This window comes from Phyllobates terribilis, unplaced genomic scaffold (assembly GCF_046119375.1).
Source record: "Phyllobates terribilis strain yellow unplaced genomic scaffold, ASM4611937v1 Scaffold_9__5_contigs__length_417890890, whole genome shotgun sequence".
NCBI lineage: Eukaryota > Metazoa > Chordata > Amphibia > Anura > Dendrobatidae > Phyllobates > Phyllobates terribilis.
Window position 1 is genome coordinate 206,560,234 of NW_027362769.1, and position 23,526 is coordinate 206,583,759.

A 23,526-nucleotide genomic window follows, 5' to 3' on the forward strand; every position below is an offset into this window, starting at 1 on the left:
AATCCACGTTGGGATGAGATGAGGCTGGGCTGTGTGTAATCACCCTGTATGGTTCCTTGCTCCATCTCATCGTGCTCCGCCTGCAATGCATCCTCTTTGATTGTGAGCAGAGAGTGTTTCAGAAGACAGAGAAGCGGGATGGTCATGCTAATTATGGTGTCATCGCCGCTCACCATCTTGGTGGAGTCCTCAAAGTTTTGGAGGATGGTACATATGTCTGACATCCATGTCCACTCCTGAGGTCTTATGTGTGGAGTCTGAACTGAATACTGACGGTCTTGTTGATGCTGGTACTCAACAACTGCCCTCTTCTGCTCACAAATCCTTCCCAACATTTGCAGTGTAGAGTTCCGACATGTGGGGACATCACACACCAATCTGTGAGCTGGAAGCTGCAAACGCTGCTGAAGCATGGCAACTGTGGCGGAAGCTGTAGCTGACTTTCTAAAATGGGCACACAGGCGGCGTACTTTGACAAGCAGATCCGGCAGCTCCGGGTAGGATTTGAGAAATCGCTGAACCACGAGGTTAAGCACATGGGCCAGGTATGGTACCTGTGTGAGCTCGCCTTGCCTCAGAGCCGCCACCAGGTTCTGCCCATTGTCACACACGACTATGCCTGGCTGTATGTTCAGCGATGTGAGCCACAGATCTGCCTGTTCTTTCAAAGCTTTCCACAACTCTTCAGCATTATGTGGTTTGTCACCTAAGCATATTAGCTTCAACATAGTCTGTTGCCGCTTGGCCCAGGCAGTGCTGCAGTGCTTCCAGCTTGTGACAGATGTGGTCATTTTGGAGATGGCGGCTTCAGAACAGGAGGAGGCTGAGGAGAATGAGGTGCAGGAGCTGTAGACTGTGGGGGCAACTCTGATTGACCTAGTGCCTGCGATCCTTGGCGTCGGGAGGAGGAGTCCTGTCCCAAGGTTCGACTGGGTCCCGGTTTCCACTATGTTAACCCAGTGTGCCATCAGTGAGATGTACCATCCCTGCCCAGAAGCACTTGTCTATGTGTCCGTGGTTAGGTGGACTTTCCCGGTAACTGCGTTGTTGAGGGCACGGCTAATGTTTTGGGACACGTGCTTGTGTAATGCGGGACGGCACACCGGGAGAAACAGTGGTGGCTGGGGACCGAGTACCAAGAAACGGCCGCTGCCATGAGGTTGCGGAATCCTTCCATCTCCACGAGCCTCAAAGGGCAACATTTCTAGCGCAAGCAGTCGCGAAATGCGGGATCTTAGTAGTGTGGCCTGTGGGACGTTGGCTGCATATTTGCGCTTGCGTTTGAAGGACTGGGGTATGGACAACTGAATGCTGCGCTGGGACAAGGACGTGGACGTCCTTCCTGATGCTGCTACTTGAGAGTGTGCAATGACAGGTACAGGGATGAAGGCATCTACGCATGGACAGGGGATTGGCTTGCATGCACAACAGCGGAAGAAGCAGTGGTGCCACCCGCAGACACTGTTCCTGGACCCTGGGGTTCGGCCCACAAAGTCGGGTGCTTTGCTGCCATGTGACTGATCATGCTGGTGGTGGTCAGGCTGGTCGTTTTGCCACCCCTGCTGATGCTGGCCTGGCAGGTGGTGCAAATGGCCTTTTTGGGGGTATCGGCAGAGTCTTTAAAAAATAACCAGACTCGGGAAGACCTATCAGTTGTACTGACAACTTCCTTCGTGTTGGTGTTACGGGGAACGGTTGCCTGCCTTCTTTCTGCGGCCACCACACTGCTTCTTCCTGCCTGTTGGGGTGCTCTGCCTCTCTCCCCCTGTGTGCTGCTCTCCTCACTCTGCATGTCCTCCTGCCAGGTTGGGTCAGTTACTGTATCATCCACCACCTCGTCTTCCACTTCCGCACTCTTGTCCTTGACGCGCCCCCTGGGCCGTGGGGTACTCGGCAGCCGGGCCTCTGGTTGCTGGTATGGGGGTTATCATGGTGGCTGGCCCGGTTCGTGACACAGGGCAGTCAGTAAAAGGGGGGATAGATATGGGGGATTTGGACAGTTCGTGACGCCACCTGTGGAATGCGGCTAAGGGGTGCCGCCGCTGCGGAGCAGTCCTCTGAGGCAGATGGTAGGGCAGCTTGTGATGGAATGGTTCCCCACAGGTGGAGCGGGCCTCAGGGCAGCATGGGGTGTAATGGATGGTGGTGCAGGGGAGAGACGGCAGGACGGTCCCGGAGGAAAGATGGACATTCACACGGGGGTAAGCTTCAGTACCTTTACTGGTGATGCTGCAGGCACGGTCCAGGGTACTCCAGTGAAGGGCGCACTTTTGGACTCTTCCCAATGAGCGGGTATAGGGACTCCTGATCCGTTGCTTTCTTCTCTAAGCTTTTGACCTGCCTGCAGCTAGGCCTAGCTTGGTTACTGTCTCTCTCTGCACCTGCTGACCTGGTGGTAGGGCCGTCTCTTTGGAGATCACTCTCCCTGGATGCTGGGACCTCCATGACGCCTAGCCCTGGTACTGTAATCAGCAATAGGTGAACCTGGGACCTGTAGTCCTCCAGGGGTTCCGCTGGTTCCTACTGAGTATAAATGTCCCTGTAGGCACGGACCCGGTGTCTGGTATATATATCGGGGTGAGCCTGGTATGCTCCTCTGCCCCCTCACTACTTCTTCCTTCTCCTCTCGCCTTTGGCCCACTCAAGGCCCTCACTAGGCCTTCACACGTGCTGTAGGCCTTGGCTCGCCTTTGCACAGCAGCCAGCGTGCTGCTTTCTTCGCTGCTTTCTGAGCGTCAGCACGCTCTCTGCTCAACTCTGAGCTGTGTTCCTCACTCTCTGAACACTGAACTGAAACTAAGACTGAGCTCCCTGGCTCCACCCTCCCTTTATATATCCCTAGCGTGCTCCCTCTGCTGGTCTGAGGTGGTAGGGTGGAGGTGTGTGAATGTGTGAGGGCCTCTTGTGGAGAAGTCCATCCGTGCACCCTTCTGGGTTCTGTGGCACCAATGCACAGCAGGGCGCCACATCCTCCTCCTGACTTTCTGGCAATTGTGTTTCATCATCGTCCACCTCTTGCGACACTTTCCCACTGTCGACTTCGCGTGACCGTGACTGCTCAAATATTTGGGCATCGCTTCATGCAATCTCCTCTTGCCCCACTTCAAGTGGACCGGGCGAGAGCCCCGAATCTATAAATGGAAAAGTGAACAGCTCTTCGGAGTGTCCAAGTGTGGGATCAGTTGTCTCTGGGCACTCGGCATGGTGGGAGGAAAGAGGTTCAGGGTGAGGAATATGGGGTCCAGACTCACAGCTACTGAGATTTGACCGTGTGGAAGACAAGGTGGTGGTGGTGGTGGCTAAATGACTGGAAGCATTATCTGCTATCCAACCAATAACCCTTTCACACTGCTCTGTGTTCAATAGTGGTGTTCTGGGGTCCTCTATAAATTGGGACAGGAAGGTCGAGCGAGAAGATGTGGGTGTTTGTTGTGGCACAATTTCACCTTGCCCACGGCCTCGGCCTCTGCATGCACCATCACCATCACGTCTAGTCCCCCGTCCCTTGCCATGTGCTTTGTCCATTTTAAGTGGAGGACGATATCTTCCACGCTCACTACAAATGACTGAATTTGGAGCGAACTTATATGTGATCCGTGTGACGAACAAACCACAGTTTTAAATACCTGGCCTGTAGGTAACTATTTTGAACAGCAAACTGGTGTCAATTGCTTCACTGACACACTGAAACAAATTTTTAATGGATGCCAGAAAAGGCAGTATTTTCAGCGCAATTAAATGTGATCCGTGTGACGGGCAAACCACAGTTTTAAATAGCTGGATTTTTAGAGCTGTAATATGGAAAGGACCTGGCTGTATTCTGCAATGCCAACAAGCAAATGGCGCAGAACAATGGTGTTCTCTGGATTGCTTTTTAAGCAAATAATGAGTATTAAGATCCAGAAAAAAATGTTTCCTGGCCCCTGAGACCTGGTCCTATTTCTAGAAATATCTAACAGCAGCAGCAGACAAAACTGGAATGAAGCCTCTTGTGCAATGTACACTGCTGTCTGCTATATACCCTGCCTGCCTGCCTATATACACTGCCTGCCTGATATCTCTGCAGATGGATTAGTCCTCAGAAGGACTGTTTGCTGAGATGGATATGTGTCTCTAATATAGTTTGGTACACCTACACTAACTAGAAACAAGCAAATCTCTCCTTAGCGCAGCAGCACCTCTCCCTACACTGTCTGATTCCGGAGTGACTGTGACGAGCATGGCGGCGCCAGGTCTGATATAGACCTCATGAAGCTGTGCGGCCAGCCAATCACTGTAATGCCACAACCAACATGACTATGGCATTACAGTGAGTGGCAGGCAACCCCTGATTGTTCATTGGCTCTGTAAAGAGAGCCAAACATGCAGGGAAGATACCCGAGCTCCCGCCGAGCAACCCTGAAAATACTCTGCGAGCGCCGAGCATTTCGAGCAGTGAGATGCTCAAGCGAGTACCGAGCAGTAGCGAACATGCTCGCGCATCACAGTAGGGTCCTTATGAGAATGGATCATGGAGATTCAAAAAGACACAATCATATTGTGGAACTTGACTTAATTTGTGCAAATGTAAGTTTATAGACCTGTACAATGTTTGTTTTATAGCATGAGAGATGGCTTGCCTAGGTTATAATTAGTGTTGAGCCACCCCCGTAGTGTTCGAGTTCGGTTCGGTTCGTCGAACACCCGTGTGTTCGCCGAACTGTTCGTCGAACTGTTCGTCGAACACCTTCGAACACCGTTAAAACCAATGGCAGGCAAACAAAAACACATAGAAACACATAGAAAACACCTTCAAAGGTGTCCAAAAGCTGACAAACTGCTCAGAAGACATAACTAACACATGGAAAAGTGACAAGTACATATAGTCATGCGAAAATAAAAGAGGTGGAGGAGTAAAAGGAGGGGGAGACACAGATATAGGCATGTCATGCCCTTCTAAAATCCAAAAAGTGAGAAGCCGACACGGCCAGTCCGCTCCTGCCCGTGCCACCTCCGTGTCGCCGGGTTTGTGCCAGAGCCGCGGTGAACCCTGACGGCCAGCCCCCCTCTCCCAATACTGGTGCCTGTCCGCTGGTGGGTCGAGCGAGCCCCCCTGTGGTGGAGGCAGCTCTAAGCTTTTTAATTTAAATTGTCTCTCTAATTTGAATGAATACACTTTAAATCCATTTACAAGGATCTATTGGAGGGCAAGTCTCATGCCAGCAGCCGCGGTAATTCCAGCTCCAGTAGCGTCCACTAAAGCTGCTGCAGTTAAAAAGCTTTTATAAGGATCGAGCTCGGCTGTCCACCGCAATGCATCCTACTGCCAGTCCCAGCCCCTATGCCTTGGGGTGCCTCCTGATGCTCTTCACTAAGTATCCCATGGTCCCGAAGCATTTCCTTTGAAAAAATTAAGTGTCTAAACTACAGGTGGTGCAGCTTGCTTAACAGCCGGGATAATCCGCTCACTAGCAGACACTGCTACTAGGCACAAAGTATTTCCTGGGCTAGATGCAGTTAAAAATTTGTAATTAGATACTCTCGTTGGATGCTGAGAAAGCATTCCATAGAGTCTCCTGGCACGCCATATATGATTCTCTTAAAAAGCTTGGGGTAGGGGTCTAGGGGACCCTTTTATAGCCAAAATCACGGCCCTGTATCGCAATACGTCACCTAGGCTGAAGATAAATGGAACTGTAGCACCCTGAGGGCTCGGTTGCTACAGACGTATTGCACCTCACCCAGAGGTGTGATATCTCACTCTCAGGTAAGGATGGAGTGTGGATCAGGACCCGACACCTGCATGCATTACACCACATTGCCGTGGGGCAGGGCGACCAATATGCCCCTGAGATGGGCACGACAGTCCTTGTCCCTGGCTGGAGTGGGGGGAGGGAACACTGAGGAAGGGGAACCCTGTAGTGCAGGAGCAGGGAGGAAGCAGTTCCTGGGTGCATTGAGAAGGGAGTATAAAAGGTGGGCACCATCTTAGTTCAGTGCAGAGAAGTCTGAGCAGAAGTGGCAGGGAACAGGGGCTCTGCATGAGCTCTGCTCCGGAGGCGGGCCTAGTAACAGAGGCCCAGGCCTGGAAGAGGGAGAAGGAAGGAAGAGGAGCGGAGAAGGCTCCAGGAACGAGGAATGAAGGGATCCCAGGGGTGCGGACGGGCGAGTCGCCACCGCACGCCCGAATCCACCTGCGTGGAGGGGTCAGGCCAAAGGGGGAGACCGGTCCCCGAACTAGTGGAGGCAGGAAACGACCCTCAGCTAGAAACCGGAGGCTCTGACATTTTATGTGGCGCAGCCCCTCGCTACACCCGCTAGGAAGGCACCACATAGGGTCAGGGAAACTGGCGCCAAGTTTACCAAGAGGAGGCCAGAGGCAGCCGGACAGAAGTGTTGGTAAGAAAGGCCAGACAAAGGACACACAAAGGGGGTCCTGTGAAGTGCTCCAAAGTTATCTGGGAGTTGTCTGAGACCCTCACCTGGTGAGTACAGTACGACGTGGGCAGCCGTTACCTGCAGACGTGGTCTGGATAATAAGAACTGTGAGTAAAGGCCCTGAACTGCATCACTGACTCCGTGTCGTTACTGCTGCTGCCCTGCACCATCACCCCCATCCTCCGCATACACTGCCCTGAGGCTATACTCCTCCCGTGGGGAGTTATGCTACGCTCTGCTGCACCCACAACACCAGCCTCAGTGGTCTGCCCTGTAGCGGCGGTTCACTCTGACCGCAATCCACGGGTGGCGTAGTCGGACATTTAAACATGAAAACCACATAAATAGTTCCGCCACTGGTTTGACCGCCCTGAGCCACGGAACTGGGTCGCCGCCACGAAGACTACAACCACCAGCATCCACCAAAAAGGGTCCGGCTCCGGGTGTCCCAAGGCCCAGGGGGTGCGTCAGAACATTTTCATCACCTTTCACAATCACCAATGGGACAAGGCAGTGATGTCCTCTGTCCCCTCTCTTATACATCCTAGTGACGGAGCACCTGCTCTCATCAATTCGCCATAACCCCAATATTAGGTGGATTGAGGTGGGAGGCACCGAGTACAAGTGCTCTCTATTTGCTGATGATGTCCTAGTATATATCACTCAATCACATATATCCATCCATGCTGTTATGGCTGAAATAGATCACTTTGTTACATGGTAAAATTTTAAAATCAATGCAGCGAAGTCTGAGGCCCTCGATGTCTCCCTTCCCAAATCCATATAGGATTCCATCCAGTCCAACTTTCCCTTTGCCTGGCCCTCACAGGGTATCAAATACTTAGGAATTCCTATTCATAGAGACCTCTCCCATCTATGTTATCTTAATTTTGGGCCCTTTATTGAACAACTCCATACAGACCACGGTTGGCAAGTTAGAACTGTAAGATTCACTACGTGAACCACTGGTGTTTTGTGGAAAAGCACATGTACACTGCGTTCCAAATTATTATACAAAAAGTGTTTAGGAGTGATAAGGGAAGAATTTGTTTGTTTGTCAGTTAAACTCATTGATGGTGATGTGTGTCAGGGCTCTTTATATCACTGTAAGCAATTGCAGACACCTGTGCTAATTAGTTTGGCAGGTGTGTCCAATGAAAGGCAAGACTACTTAAGAAGGCTCTCTCACATTATTAAGCAGCCTACATTTTCTGCCAAAATGGGAAAGAAAAAGGATGTGTCGGCTGCTGAGAAGCAACAAATTGTGGAGTGTTTAGGTCAAGGCATGACTACAATCAACATTGTGCGATGATCAGGATGAAGTGTCTTGGCAATCAAGAAGTATGTAGCTGATTCACAGTACACACGTGTGCGTGCTGATAAGGGCAAATTGAGGACTCTTTCCTACAGGCAATTACGTCAGGTTGAAAGAGCAGCGGCAAAAAAGCCTTGTCATAGCAGCAGACAAGTTTTTGAAGCTGCTTGTGCCTCCAACGTCCCCCGAACAACAAGATGCAGGGTCCTTCAGAGGTTTGCAGCTGTGCATGCGCCATCCTGTCGACCTCCTCTATCCACTTCACACAAGCAGAAACGGCTCCAGTGGGCCAAACATTACATGAAGACTGATTTCAAAACTGTTTTGTTCACGGATGAGTGCCGTGCAGCGCTCGATGGTCCAGATGGATGGAGTGGAGGATGGCTGGTTGATGGACACCCCACGCAAACACGGCTACAGCGCCAACAAGGAGGAGGTGGAGTAATGTTTTGGGCTGGAATCATGGGGAGAGAGATTGTCGGCCCCTTTAGGATCCCTGAAGGCGCTAAAGATGAACTCCATAATGTATGTGGATTTTCTCAAACAGCACTTCCTGCCATGGTTCAAGAAGAAGAACCGTGTATTTCACAGCAAGATCATTTTTCTGCATGATAATGCACCATCTCATGCTGCACATAAAACATCTGCATCTCTGGCTGATATGGGCATAAAAGGGGACAAACTTATGGTGTGACCCCCATGCTCCCCTGACCTCTACCCCATTCAGAACCTTTGGAGCATCATTAAAAGGAGTGTCTATGATGGCGGGAGGCAGTTCACATCTAAGCAACAGCTCTGGGAGGGTATTCTGTCCTCATGCAAAACAATTGAAGCAGAAACCATCCAAAACCTGACAAATTCAATGGACGAGAGAGTTCAGAAGCTCCTTTCGAACAAGGGGTCCTATGTGAAAATGTAACATCACCTAGAATAAAGTTTTGAGTTGAAAACTGTTTGATTTCAGTTTCTAACAACCTGCTAATGCTTATAATTTCAAAAATGACCATTTTTTTGGTCTTTATTAAAATGAAAAGGTTGATCGAAAAGTTTGGGGGATCTAAGAGTGTGGCAACCCAGTAGTCATGATTACTTCGAATTCTGACAATATGAGGGTCATGCTGCAGGTAGTGCAGCAAGAAGGCACTTATGTGCCTTGCGCATCTCGGAGCCCCAAAATTATTTTCCGGGCTAGATGCAGCTAAAAATTATTTTTAATTTTAAATCTGGTGAAGCTTTAGTATAGATGGCCTAATAGGATCAGTGCTGCACACTGCTACAAAGCCCAAATTATTTTCCAGTCAAGATACAGATAAACATGATTAGTAATTTGAAAGCTTAAAACGGTTGGTAGGGTGATTTTAACCAATCATCAAGCTTTTACTCTCCCCAGGATGACACAGGGGTAGAAAAGTCGTTTCGGATCCATGATTTGTTCATCTTTATGAACGTGAGTCTGTCTACATTATCAGTGGAGAGCCGCGTGCGCTTATCTGTCAGCACACCACCAGCAGCGCTGAACACACGTTCAGACAGAACGCTGTCTGCGGGGCATGACAAGATCTCCAAGGCGTAAGTGGCTAGCTCCGGCCATTTATCCAGATTGGAAGCCCAAAAAGAGCAAGGGTCCAGTGACACAGTCGTGGCTTCAATGTTTACTTGGAGATACTCCTGTACCATCGTCTCTAGGCGTTGACTATGTGTCAGACTTCTTGTCTCCTGTGGCCTTGCAAAGGATGGGCTAAAAAAGTGGTGAAATGATTCCGCAAAATTGATGTTACCAGCAGATACTGTGGTTCTGTTACGGTTTGAGTGCTGAACACTTGACGGTCCCACGGTTGGCAAGTTGGAACTGTGAGATTCACTACGTGCACCACTGGTATTTTGTGGAAAAGCACATGTAAGATTCTGCAACAGTCTCTGCTGATACTCCTGCATGCGTGCATCCCTTTCTATGGCAGGAATAATTTCTGCAAATTTACTTTTGTACCGGGGATCTAACAGTGTGGCAACCCAGTAGTCAGGATTATTTCTAATTCTCACAATTCGAGGGTCATGTTGCAGGTAGTGCAGCAAGAAGGCACTCATGTGTGTTGCGCATCCAGGAGCACCAAGTCCCTGTTGTGTTGGTGGCGAGGTAACAATCATGCTTCCTTCCTCTGTCCTCTCCCCCCAACCTCGCACAACAGAAATGTGATCAAGGTCTCCCTCATCTGATGAGTCTTCCATCAGTTCGTCCTCCACTTCTTCCTGGGCTCCTGCACCTTCCTCACTAGTTTGGCTGCTACCATGCGCCCTGGTAAAACCATCTCCCCCACCCTCACATGCCTGCCGCCTTGGTGCTGCCGACCGTCTGGACCTTGCAGATGTTAGCCCTTCCGCATACAACTCCTCCTCCTCTACTTCCTCCACCTCCTCTTGTGCCACCACCTGACTCCGAATTCTGTTTAACATGTGCTCCAGCATGTAAATCACCGGAATAGTCATGCTGATAATGGCATCGTCAGCACTAAACATCTTCGTCGCCATTTCAAAACTGTGCAGAAGGGTGCATAGGTCCCTGATCTGAGACCACTCCTCCAGCGTGATTTGCCCCACCTCTGAATCTCGTTGGCCCAGGCTATACGTCAGAACGTATTGCACCAGGGCTTGTCGGTGCTGCCACAGTCGCTGCAACATGTGCAGAGTTGAATTCCACCGGGTAGGCACATCGCATTTTAGCCGGTGAAGTGGCAGGCCCAACGACTTCTGTAGAGATGTAAGTCGCTGAGCTGCGGGATGCGAACGGCGGAAGTGAGCACACAGCGACCGTGCCCTCTGCAGAAGGCCATCTAGTCTGGGATAGTGGGCTAAAAATTGCTGGACAACCAGGTTCAACACGTGAGCCATACAAGGCACGTGTGTGACATTGCCCCGGCGAAGGGCCGCACCCAGGTTTGCAGCATTGTCGCACACGGCCTTCCCTGGTTTCAGGTCCAGTGGAGACAACCATTCATGAAATTGGTTCTCCAGAGCTGACCACAACTCCTCAGCTGTGTGACTCACATTTCCCAGACATTTCAATGTAAAAACCGCCTGATGACGTTGAGCCCTACTGCCAGCATAGTAAGGAGGTGTGCAGGATCCCTTCTGCGCAGTTAGAAAGCTTGTGGCATGACCAGACAGGCTTTGGGTGCAGGTGGAAGACCGAGAGGAGGTTGAGGAGGCAGAAGCAGTGGAGGAACTTTGACATAAAGAGGATTGACGCACAACTCGTGGGGACGGCAAGACTTGGACAGCAGCCCCTTGTCCTGCTGTCACCATAGTTACCCAGTGCCCAGTCAGCGACATGTAACGCCCCTGTCCATGCCTACTCGTCCAAGTGTCTGTGGTGAAATGCACCCTGTCACACACAGAGTTTCTCAAAGAAGCGGTGATGTTGTGTGCGACATGCTGGTGGAGCGCAGGCACACCTTTCTTTGAGAAGTAGTGCCGACTGGGCATCTGGTACTGGGGCACTGCGACGGACATAAAGTCTCGAAAATCCTCTGTGTCCACCAGGCGGAAAGGCAGCATTTCTGTAGCCAAGAGCTTGCAGATGGTGAAATTCAACCTCTTAGCTTTCTCATGGCTAGGAAGAAATGGTCTTTTACTTGTCCACATCTGAGGGACCGAGGGCTGGCTATTGTGCTTAGACGGGGTTGATAAGGGTGTCCCCGGCAAACTGCCGGTCTGTGAGGAAGATGCAGGCGGACATGTTAGGTTGCCTTGATCCAAAGGTGGTGCTATCGATGTCGGACAGCGCTCAACACCAGCTGGTGTTACCACCTCCAAAGAAAATGATGACCTGCCAATCACGCTGGCTGTTGCGGGTAAAGAGGTGGCAGGTCTGCGCCCCAAAACAGGTGTGACTGCTGTCCCCCCAGTCACAGAGGATGAAGAGGCCGCGGATGCACAAGATATGGCAGACGGTGATTGGCCCGGCCGGCTAGGCCGCATTGTAGCACACTGAGCTTCCCACTGCAACTTATGCTTCATGTCCATGTGCCGGTTCATGCATGAAGTACTCAAACTATGTATTTTTTGGCCTCTACTTAGCTTTTGCTGACAAATGTTACAGATAACACGAGTTGGGTCATCTTTATCGATCTGAAAAAATGCCCAGGCTATGCAAGGCTTAGCACCCATGCGACCTGAAGAGCCACCACGACTTGTGGTGAGAGGCAGAGTTGTGTTTGAGGATGCAGTTGTTGACGTGCTTCCAGTACTACGTCTCTGTCCAGGAAGGCGCAACCTGACCTCGTCGTCACTAGCATCTTCCTCCACCTCCTCTGCTGACCTCATCTCTTGGCTGACTGTGGGTTGACAGTAAGTGGGATCTCGGACCTCATCATCATCACCCTGTGCGTTATCACACCCGTCGTCCTCAGAGCCAACCTGTTCCTGCCCTGACAAAAAACTAAAGTTGTCGCTCCAATCAGGTATTTGAGTCTTATCATCGTCTTCCTCATTGTCTCCACCAACAGGAGTTACAGTTTGGGAATGAGGGTCTACATTATGGTCAGAACCTTCTGCGTCTGGTCCTGGATCCGACTCATAAAGATTCTGGGCATCAGTGCAGATCATTTCCTCGTCTGGATTCACAGAAGCGCTGGAGTCGACCTCTGATTCCCAGGCTATAGTATGAGTAAACAGCTCTGCAGACTCAACCATCTGTTCTACCTCATACTCAGACGGGCAGCTGGAGATTTGGGAGCTGTGAGGAAGCAAGTGCGATTTGGGTGACACCTTTGAGGACTGGAGTATTTGTGATGTTGAAGTTGATGTGGAGGAGAGCCCACTTAAAGGAGCACTTGATATCCGTTGAAGCACCTGCTGTTTTTGTGCCTCATCTGGAATTTGTAGCGATTGGCGTGGCCGTAAGAAAGGGATCTTATCACATTGTCCGCTAAAAGAAGTAGACATTTTAGTTTGGCTGGAAGATGGTCTTTCTTCTGCAGATGTTACTGTTGCTTTAACACCTACCCCACGGACACAACCTTTTTTCCCCTTCCCAACACGCCTATTCCCCTTTCCACCAGCAGCAGGCCTTTTTCCACTCATTTTGGTGGTTAACTAATTCACAACTCTGGAGTTGTTTGCACAAAAAAACAATGGATGGTAACCGAGCAGAGCTGAGTGGCCAAACTGTGGTATTAGGCCAAAACTATTGGCTGGGTTAGATGCAGAAAAAAATTATATTCAATTTGCAACCTGATGAAGGTCAGTATAGATGGACTAATACAACAAGTCCCACACACAGCTAGAAGCCCAATATTTTTTCAGAGGTAGATGCAGAAAAAAATATATTCAGTTTGCAACCTGATGGAGGTCAGTATAGATGGACTAATACAACAAGTCCCACACACAGCTAGAAGCCCAAATATTTTTTCAGAGGTACTGTAGATGCAGATAAAAATTATTTTTAATTTGCAACCTGATGGAGGTCAGTATAGATGGACTAATAGACCAAGTCCCACACACCGCTAGAAGCCCAACTATTTTTTCAGAGCTAGATGCAGAAAAAAATTATATTCAATTTGCAACCTGCTGGAGGTCAGTATAGAAGGACTAATAGAACAAGTCCCACACACTGCTAGAAGCCCAAATATTTTTTCAGAGCTAAATGAAGAAAAAAATTATTTTTAATTTGCAACCTGATGGAGGTCAGTATAGATGGACTAATAGACCAAGTCCCACACACTGCTAGAAGCCCAAATATTTTTTCAGAGCTAGATGCAGAAAAAAATTATTTTTAATTTGCAACCTGATGGAGGTCAGTATAGATGGACTAATAGACCAAGTCCCACACACCGCTAGAAGCCCAAATATTTTTTCAGAGCTAGATGCAGAAAAAAATTATTTTTAATTTGCAACCTGATGGAGGTCAGTATAGATGGACTAATAGACCAAGTCCCACACACTGCTAGAAGCCCAAATATTTTTTCAGAGCTAGATGCAGAAAAAAATTATTTTTAATTTGCAACCTGATGGAGGTCAGTATAGATGGACTAATAGACCAAGTCCCACACACCGCTAGAAGCCCAAATATTTTTTCAGAGCTAGATGCAGAAAAAAATTATTTTTAATTTGCAACCTGATGGAGGTCAGTATAGATGGACTAATAGACCAAGTCCCACACACTGCTAGAAGCCCAAATATTTTTTCAGAGCTAGATGCAGAAAAAAATTATTTTTAATTTGCAACCTGATGGAGGTCAGTATAGATGGACTAATAGACCAAGTCCCACACACCGCTAGAAGCCCAAATATTTTTTCAGAGCTAGATGCAGAAAAAAATTCTTTTTAATTTGCAGCCTGATGGAGGTCAGTATAGATGGACTAATAGACCAAGTCCCACACACTGCTAGAAGCCCAAATATTTTTTCAGAGCTAGATGCAGAAAAAAATTATTTTTAATTTGCAACCTGATGGAGGTCAGTATAGATGGACTAATAGACCAAGTCCCACACACCGCTAGAAGCCCAACTATTTTTTCAGAGCTAGATGCAGAAAAAAATTATATTCAATTTGCAACCTGCTGGAGGTCAGTATAGAAGGACTAATAGAACAAGTCCCACACACTGCTAGAAGCCCAAATATTTTTTCAGAGCTAAATGAAGAAAAAAATTATTTTTAATTTGCAACCTGATGGAGGTCAGTATAGATGGACTAATAGACCAAGTCCCACACACTGCTAGAAGCCCAAATATTTTTTCAGAGCTAGATGCAGAAAAAAATTATTTTTAATTTGCAACCTGATGGAGGTCAGTATAGATGGACTAATAGACCAAGTCCCACACACCGCTAGAAGCCCAAATATTTTTTCAGAGCTAGATGCAGAAAAAAATTATTTTTAATTTGCAACCTGATGGAGGTCAGTATAGATGGACTAATAGACCAAGTCCCACACACTGCTAGAAGCCCAAATATTTTTTCAGAGCTAGATGCAGAAAAAAATTATTTTTAATTTGCAACCTGATGGAGGTCAGTATAGATGGACTAATAGACCAAGTCCCACACACCGCTAGAAGCCCAAATATTTTTTCAGAGCTAGATGCAGAAAAAAATTATTTTTAATTTGCAACCTGATGGAGGTCAGTATAGATGGACTAATAGACCAAGTCCCACACACTGCTAGAAGCCCAAATATTTTTTCAGAGCTAGATGCAGAAAAAAATTATTTTTAATTTGCAACCTGATGGAGGTCAGTATAGATGGACTAATAGACCAAGTCCCACACACCGCTAGAAGCCCAAATATTTTTTCAGAGCTAGATGCAGAAAAAAATTATTTTTAATTTGCAACCTGATGGAGGTCAGTATAGATGGACTAATAGACCAAGTCCCACACACTGCTAGAAGCCCAAATATTTTTTCAGAGCTAGATGCAGAAAAAAATTATTTTTAATTTGCAACCTGATGGAGGTCAGTATAGATGGACTAATAGACCAAGTCCCACACACCGCTAGAAGCCCAACTATTTTTTCAGAGCTAGATGCAGAAAAAAATTATATTCAATTTGCAACCTGCTGGAGGTCAGTATAGAAGGACTAATAGAACAAGTCCCACACACTGCTAGAAGCCCAAATATTTTTTCAGAGCTAAATGAAGAAAAAAATTATTTTTAATTTGCAACCTGATGGAGGTCAGTATAGATGGACTAATAGACCAAGTCCCACACACTGCTAGAAGCCCAAATATTTTTTCAGAGCTAGATGCAGAAAAAAATTATTTTTAATTTGCAACCTGATGGAGGTCAGTATAGATGGACTAATAGACCAAGTCCCACACACTGCTAGAAGCCCAAATATTTTTTCAGAGCTAGATGCAGAAAAAAATTATTTTTAATTTGCAACCTGATGGAGGTCAGTATAGATGGACTAATAGACCAAGTCCCACACACCGCTAGAAGCCCAACTATTTTTTCAGAGCTAGATGCAGAAAAAAATTATATTCAATTTGCAACCTGCTGGAGGTCAGTATAGAAGGACTAATAGAACAAGTCCCACACACTGCTAAAAGCCCAAATATTTTTTCAGAGCTAAATGAAGAAAAAAATTATTTTTAATTTGCAACCTGATGGAGGTCAGTATAGATGGACTAATAGACCAAGTCCCACACACTGCTAGAAGCCCAAATATTTTTTCAGAGCTAGATGCAGAAAAAAATTATATTCAGTTTGCAACCTGATGGAGGTCAGTATAGATGGACTAATAGAATGATGCTATGCCCAAAAGATTTTACTTCACTAGGTGCAGTAAAAAAATTGGTATTCTATACACAGGTGTTATATCTTGCAACACAGATAGGCTACTCCACTGACTAACACACTCTGCAATAGGCCAAAAAGGATTAGCTTTGCTAGATTCAGCCAAATGCTGTGAAAAAAACTTGCACAGCACTGGCACAGACCTGCCTGGCAAAAACTGATAGGAACTGATGTAACCTAGTCCTGAAAAGGACTCCAATTACAATTAGTCTTTTCTCCCACAACCTATCTATTTAAGAGCACAGACCTCCCTGATAAAAGTCGTAGGAAATGCTGTAACCTAGTCCTTAAAAGGACTGCAATCACAACTATTCCCTACTCCCAAGCTATCTGTATATTTGTGCGAAAATTGGCTTGAAATTAACAAGGTATAGCGCACACAGCAACAGCGGTGCCGTCTAACACGCAGCTGCAGCAGTGAGAAAATGGTGGCGACGGGGAAAATGGCTTGGTCTTATAGGGCAAGGACATGTGACATACACTGCCAATGACACATGCCCTTGCTTGTGTGAAAAAAAGCACTTCGCTCCGTGTGTGCGCTGCTGATAGGCTGACAGATTGCACCTCCCCACTGCAAATGCGGGAAAGAGAAAAAAAAATGGAGATCTTCATTGTTCCTGCAGAGATCCATCCCCTGCCCCTCCCCCCACCCCGCTGTACACTCATCTGCGTATTAACATTAATTTTCATCATTACTGAGAAAAAATCCAGTTATGATTTTGGTGCACGAACAGTTATCGAACATAACCTCGAACAGCCGAATTTTTCTCAAATTGTTCGTGTTCGCCGAACGGCTCGAACACCGCCCAAAACAGCTCGAATTTGAGATTGGCGAACAGTTCGAGTAGAACAACGCTCATCTCTAGTTATAATGGGGATCCTTACTGATAATTTAGGTAGAAAACCAAAAAATATAATATAAAACAAGAATAAGAGCAAACAAAGGAATGATTTTTTTTAATCATAATCGTAAGAAGACACAATTCCATAATAGTGTCTGCATATAACAGGAACATAAGATTTCCCCTTATATAAATCTTGTAATCAGCAGAGAGATTCAGATTAACTTGTGAAGATTAATATGTGATTTGATTTATGGGCTAAGAAATAATTCCAGGAATATTATACTGATCTCACACAGGCAGTAAATGGCATCATGGTAATGTATAAATGGCAATGGTTCAGTCTAATTAATCCTGCTACTTTAATTTTATCGAAGAGAAAATAATTAAAAATGGAACTGTAATTTCAACGAACTTTGCACAAATCAAAAGTACAGGCGAATAGAAGACACTTTGTAATATATTTAATCAGAGAAATCAGTTTCCTTCCCCAATTAATCGGCGCTTCTTCCTATCCCCGCTGCCTCCTGAACTTGTCATCCACTATGGTCATCCACCTGCTCAGACAAGATTGTCTGTAGGAGTCACAGCTCCAAGGAGAGAAAAGGGGGGAGGAGAATTAAGGAGCAGGGAGAGGAAACAGGGACAGGGAGAAATACAATCATTATGCAGAGCTCTATAACAAGTGCTTTTCCTCACGACAGAACTTGGTTCAGATCAAGACAATTCAGCTCTGCTGTAAAATTTCAACTATGTTGTTGCAGCTTGTCTCTGTGTGCAAAAAAATGAATTAAGAGAAAGAAAATATCACTGTGTTCTGTGCTGTGTATGCCAGAAATCTTAGCAGCCAGTCTCCTCCCCCAGCTCACAAAGGATTGCAAATTACAGTAGACTTGGCATGGAGCATGCAGAGGGGAAAACTGGTGAAAATGCAGGATATGTCATATAATGGCCAGAAATAGTGTTATTCCTCATGTAGACACAGAAGTGCCATATAACAGTACAAAAAATTGTAAAAAAATTTGCTGGGTGAAATTACTCATCCATACAGTAGTCCATGCTCTGAGGTACATTTCTGTGCCATATAACACTCGAAAAAAGCGTTTAAATTTTTTTCTAGATTAAATTACTCACCCTTACAGTATTCCATGGCCTGGGTTACATTTCTGTGATATATAATACTCCAAAAAAGCGATGAAAAATTTTGCTGGATAAAATTACTCACCCATACAGTAGTATGTGGTCTGGGGTACAGTTCTGTGATATATAACACTCCAAAAGAGCATTGAAAATTTTTCTGGGCGAAATTTCTGCCCGATACAGTAGTCCGTGGTCTGGGGTACATTTCTGTGGTGTATAACACTCCATAAAAGCATTAAAAAAATTGCTGGGCGAAATTACTCATCTATACAGTATTCAGGGGTCTAGGGTACATTTCTGTCATATATAACACTCCAAAAAAGCATTAGGAAATTTTGCTGGACTAAATTACTCACCCATAGTGTCTTCCATGCTATGGGGTACAATTTTATGATATACAACACTGCAAAAAAGTGTTAAAACATTTTTATTAATCAATCATCCATACAGTGTAACGTGCTTAGTGGGTGACAAAGATGGCAGAATCACGCGTTTCTGGCTGATTTCCTGGAACCACCAAGTCCCAAACCGAGGTCACATCCTTTACCTCTCGGGTTCTTGTAGACTGCGAACGGGAGAGCCAGGATCCAGGAACTGGTGAGCAGACTGTGGGGCCTAGGCTGGTCGGAAGAGACAAGGAGGTGAGCCAGAACCAGATATGGAGAAATGCAATTGGGCATGCTAACCACAAGGTACCGAGAGTTGGCATCCCAGGGGGTGGTCATTACTTATGACCGTCAGCATAGAAGGGGGTCCATTGAAGAGTTTGGGCCCAGTCATCTCATCTCGTTCAACCATTGGGCAGTAGTGGTGGAAGACTTTCCTCGAAGGCTGCATTAGCTGACGGCTGGAACCAGGGTCATTTTCCTCAAAATAGAGGGGCCACATTGCTGGTATGCAGTGGGTGTGATCCTAGAAGGAAGGGAGCAGGATGAACAGGTCTGGGAGAATCTCCTCAAGACTGCTTGAGAAGGGACTACCACCACTGAGAGCTCGTACTGTCCATGGTGTTCCCCACCTCCTATGTGGGAGCAGGCAATGGTGCAGGTGACACAGGGAGCAGTCACCCATTTCCACATGTCAGGGGTTCCTGCACTATCTGAAGCCGGGTCACTTACAGCCCATTCACCTGGGAATCGGGCTCCAGGAAGCAGGTGTAGGCAGTCCCATCATACTCCTGAAGAAGGAGAAGGAGAAGCGTACACCTGAAGAGGATTACTGTATTACCCTCCTTTAATTTTTTCCTGGCTTTGCACTTTCTGCAAAGTGTTTAGGAGTGTAAGAGTACATGAAGTACACTTTCAACATATTTTTGTTCAAAAAATGTTTTTGGATTCAATTAGTCACCCATACAGTTTAACATAGTTATTGTTACATTACGGTGATATGTAAAACTAAAAAAAACCTTACAAATTTTTTTATGGATTCAATTAATCATCCATACAGTTTAACGTTCTTTGTGTAAAATTACAGTGGGTTAAAATTTTTAAAAAACTCTTGTCTGGGTACAGTTAACAAAATGTTTTTATTCCAAAAATTGACTATAGTCACATATACTCTAGAACTTAGTTTGTGTGAAATTTCTTTGGTTTGAAATAAAAAACAAAATTGGCCTGCTACAGGTGTAGAAATTTGGTTGCTTAATAAATGACTATTACCGTCAAGATTTTTTTTACAGTTTGTTTTTAGTTAACAATCTTTTCAGTAAAAGATGTTTAATTTCTTACAAACTGTATAGTGAAAAAAAAATTAAAGGGAATCTGTCACCCCCTTGGGCGATATCAGACCTCTACTATGGCCATACAGGTGAAAAGTAAATCTATACTTACCTGTATGTGTGGCACCCCAGGGGTCTGGTTTCCACAGTAATGTAATGTTATGTCTGAGAGCAGGTGGGAGGTCCTTTGGTCAGGGATCCTGTGCATGCCACACCTCCTGCCCAGTCTTGGGAGGGGAAGAACTTCCCCTATATAAACCCGGGGCTGAGGCAGGGTTAGGAGTAGAGAAGAAGCAGAGACAAGAAACAGTCATAGGAAGAAACAGCAGAAGCTCAGTGGGAGCAATACTACTACGAGTCAGGGGCTGGCAGCTGCAGAGCTCGCCCTGACTGAGAAGCTTTCTTACCGGACCCGGCGTCCGAGGCTGTGGGGACTAACTCTTACCCAGCAGCAGAAGCCGACCGGCAGGGGATTTCAGGTCCTCAGGCCCAGAAACCCGAAGGCAAGGTCACACGCGTGGGACCAGCACCGCCATCGTGGAGCGGAAGCCATTAGAAGGCCCCGAGTCACCGGCCATACGGGTGAGCACCACACGGCACACTCAGGGACGTGGGCTACTTATATCCGCTTCTAGCAAGGTAGCCAGAAGAGTACAGTCAGTTTGGGAGGCCTACAACTCCGCCTGGCCAGGGGAGATCCCATCTGCTCAAGGACTGACCAGGCCCCGTTCGCTAGCAAGTACTCTGGGAGGGTCTATCGTTGTTACCAGTAAAGACCCTGAATTACACCGCACCGTCTCTGAGTGGTTCCTGCTACCCCCATCTTCCACGTCGGCTGCCCTGAGGCCATACCCCTCCCGTTGGGGGTTATACTAACACGCTGCACACTTCTACACCGGCCTCAGCGGTCTGCCCTGCAGCGGCAGCTCCATAGCTGCAAATCAACGGGTGGCGTAGTCGACACTCAAATAACACCTATCAAGACTGCCACACACTGAGTTTGACTCCCTGGGCACGGACCGGGTCCCCGCCACTCGGAGACTACAACCCTCATCTGATCCGGTTCCGGGTAAGCCCCGAGCGCGAGACGCTGCGCGACACAGCAGGCCCAGGGGCGCGTCAATTTTTGGCGTAGTCGGCAGGATTTCGTGCCCGCAACCACCGGGTACTGCGTGCCTGAAAAAGAGACTTTCAAACTCACCTGTGGTGAAGATTCCCGCCATCCGGCGCCATTTTCAGCCTTCTTCCCGCCATCTGTGAAGATTCCCGCCATCCGGCGCCATCTTCAGCCTTCTTCCCGCCATCCGTGGAGTTTTCCCGCCGTTGGACGCCATCTTGAGGACGCCGCGCGGGAAGAAGAGGGGCGTGGACTCCGAAAAGCCCGCGAGAACTGAAGCCCCGCCTCACGTCCGGACGTTGCGTAAGGTCCTGGAAGGAGCCCAGCAGACGCCGACGTCACCGGAGCGCGACGGAAGATCCTCAACCCTGACGATCCACTGCGGAGGCGCGGCCTACGGAAGAGGATCATCGCAAGGTAGGCCACGGTCCACTAGGGGGGAGAAGGATGTCGGATACGGAGGAGAGCTTCACCGCTTCAACCCCCGCCAGCGCCACCGCTGTCGCGGTCATGCCTTTCACCATGCCCTATATCCCGGGGGCAGCCTGGCTACCCCAGTACTCAGGGGAGCCACATACCCTGCAGGACTTTAGAGAAAGGCTGGATAGCCTCTTCCAGGTGTACCCCCTCACAGAAGAGCAAAAAGTGAGCATCCTGGTGGCCCAATTAACCGGAGCAGCCCGAAGGGAGGCAAAGTCCTGGCCACCTGGGGGGAGGACTGTCGCAGGGATACTAACCCGGCTGAGGGACACCTTTGATACCCGCACCTCAGCCGAGATCAAGCTTAGATTCTACGGGTGCAAACAGCGGGCCCATGAGAGTATAAGGGACTATGCCCTGAACCTACAAGAGGCCCTGAGAGCCGTTAAGCAGACCGACCCTGACGGCGTGGGAGACGAGGACAGGCTGTTGACTGAACAATTTATAGAGGGTTTATATTGCAATGCCCACCGAACCCAGTTGCGGGCAATGGCCCTACAGGACCCTCATCTGGGATTTGCACAGTTCAAGGACAGAGCCATCCGGGTGCTCCGAGAACCGGCACCGGATGGCGTTGTGACCCACAGGCGCCCAGCTATCACTCACCACCAGGAGGCGGCGCCCTTGTCGGCAGGGCCTGTAGGGGCTGATGCGCAGGCTTTGAACAATGACCCGGCTCCAGACCTGCACCATCAGGTCCAAGAGCTAGCTAAAAGCGTTGCTGCGTTAACCCGAACTGTGCAGTCTTTACAGGCTTCCACTCCAGGGAAGATCCAGCTGGCATCCGGACCGGAGAACATCCCGTGGCGTCGACCAAGGAGGACCCCACCGGCCAGAGGAAGACCCAGTGACCGGTACAACGAGGACGGACGACCCATCTGCCGCCGCTGCAATCAACCCGGACATATGGCAAGGTACTGTCCTTTAAACTGGCACAACCTGGGGGTAGAGGGCCAACCCCCAGGAAAAAGACCACCAGGCACATCGAACTGGCGCGACAAATATGTCGGAGGGCGTCCAGTCTTGCCTGTGGTACTGGATGGCATCCCTATGAGTGCCCTACTGGACACCGGGTCACAGGTCACCACCATCCCGTACGTGCTCTTCAACCAGTACTGGAATGACTCGGATATAACCCGCTACCCTGACGACGACTTGAGTATCATCGCCAGCAATGGTCAGTCCGTGCCACAGATCGGATTTAAAGAGGCGACCATTAAAATTGGTAGAGTCGAACTGGCAGCACAGGGACTGATTATTGTAGACATTGACAAACACGAGAGTCACCCAAAGATAACGCTAGGAACTAATGTAATTGAAAATTGTCTTGCAGAGGTGATTTTCCTTTTACAACAGGTTGCCAAGAACGCCAGCTCCGGCGAGCAGCGAGTGCTCCAGAAAGAGATCCGGGCACTGATGCGACGGCAACAGGTGGAACTCTCCGGCGGTGAGATTGGTAGCGTAAGAATGTGTGACCCTTTCCCTATTGCCATGCCCCCAAAAAGTGAAATGATGATTTGGTGCCGGGCAGCTATTGGTCCGAGAGGTAGGGATTACCAGGCAATGGTAGAACCAGTTTACTCAGACAGTAGGCCCACCATTTTGACAGCACGGGGGGTGGTTAATGTACGCCATGGGAGGGTGCCCGTTCGCCTAATAAATATCGGGAAGAGGGAAGTATACCTACCCCGGTATGCCACGCTAGCCAAATTATATACCATCAACCAAAACTCTATACAGTCTGTGGAACCCTTGCCTCCATCTCACCCGGAGGAAGGTAACGGCTCTAAGAAAGTAATGGAGGATTGGTGTCAGCAACTACACTTGGGAACTGACTCCACTCCCTCCCACCAGAAACAGGGAGTCTACAGGGTGGTTCAAGAGTATGAGAGAGTGTTTAGTAAACACCCGTTAGACTTCGGGCGAGTTAAGGGGGTAGAACACCGCATCCCCACGGGAGATCATCCTCCCATAAAAGAAAGGTATCGACCCGTACCCCCTGCACATTACCAACACGCCAAGGGGATGCTTAGAGACATGAAGGAGGCTGGGGTAATCCGGGATAGCTGTAACCCCTGGGCAGCCCCACTAGTTTTAGTCAAAAAGAAAGACAACACTATGAGGATGTGTGTAGATTACCGGAAAATCAATCGTATCACACACAAGGATGCGTACCCTTTACCAAGGATAGAGGAGTCTTTGGCTGCTTTAAG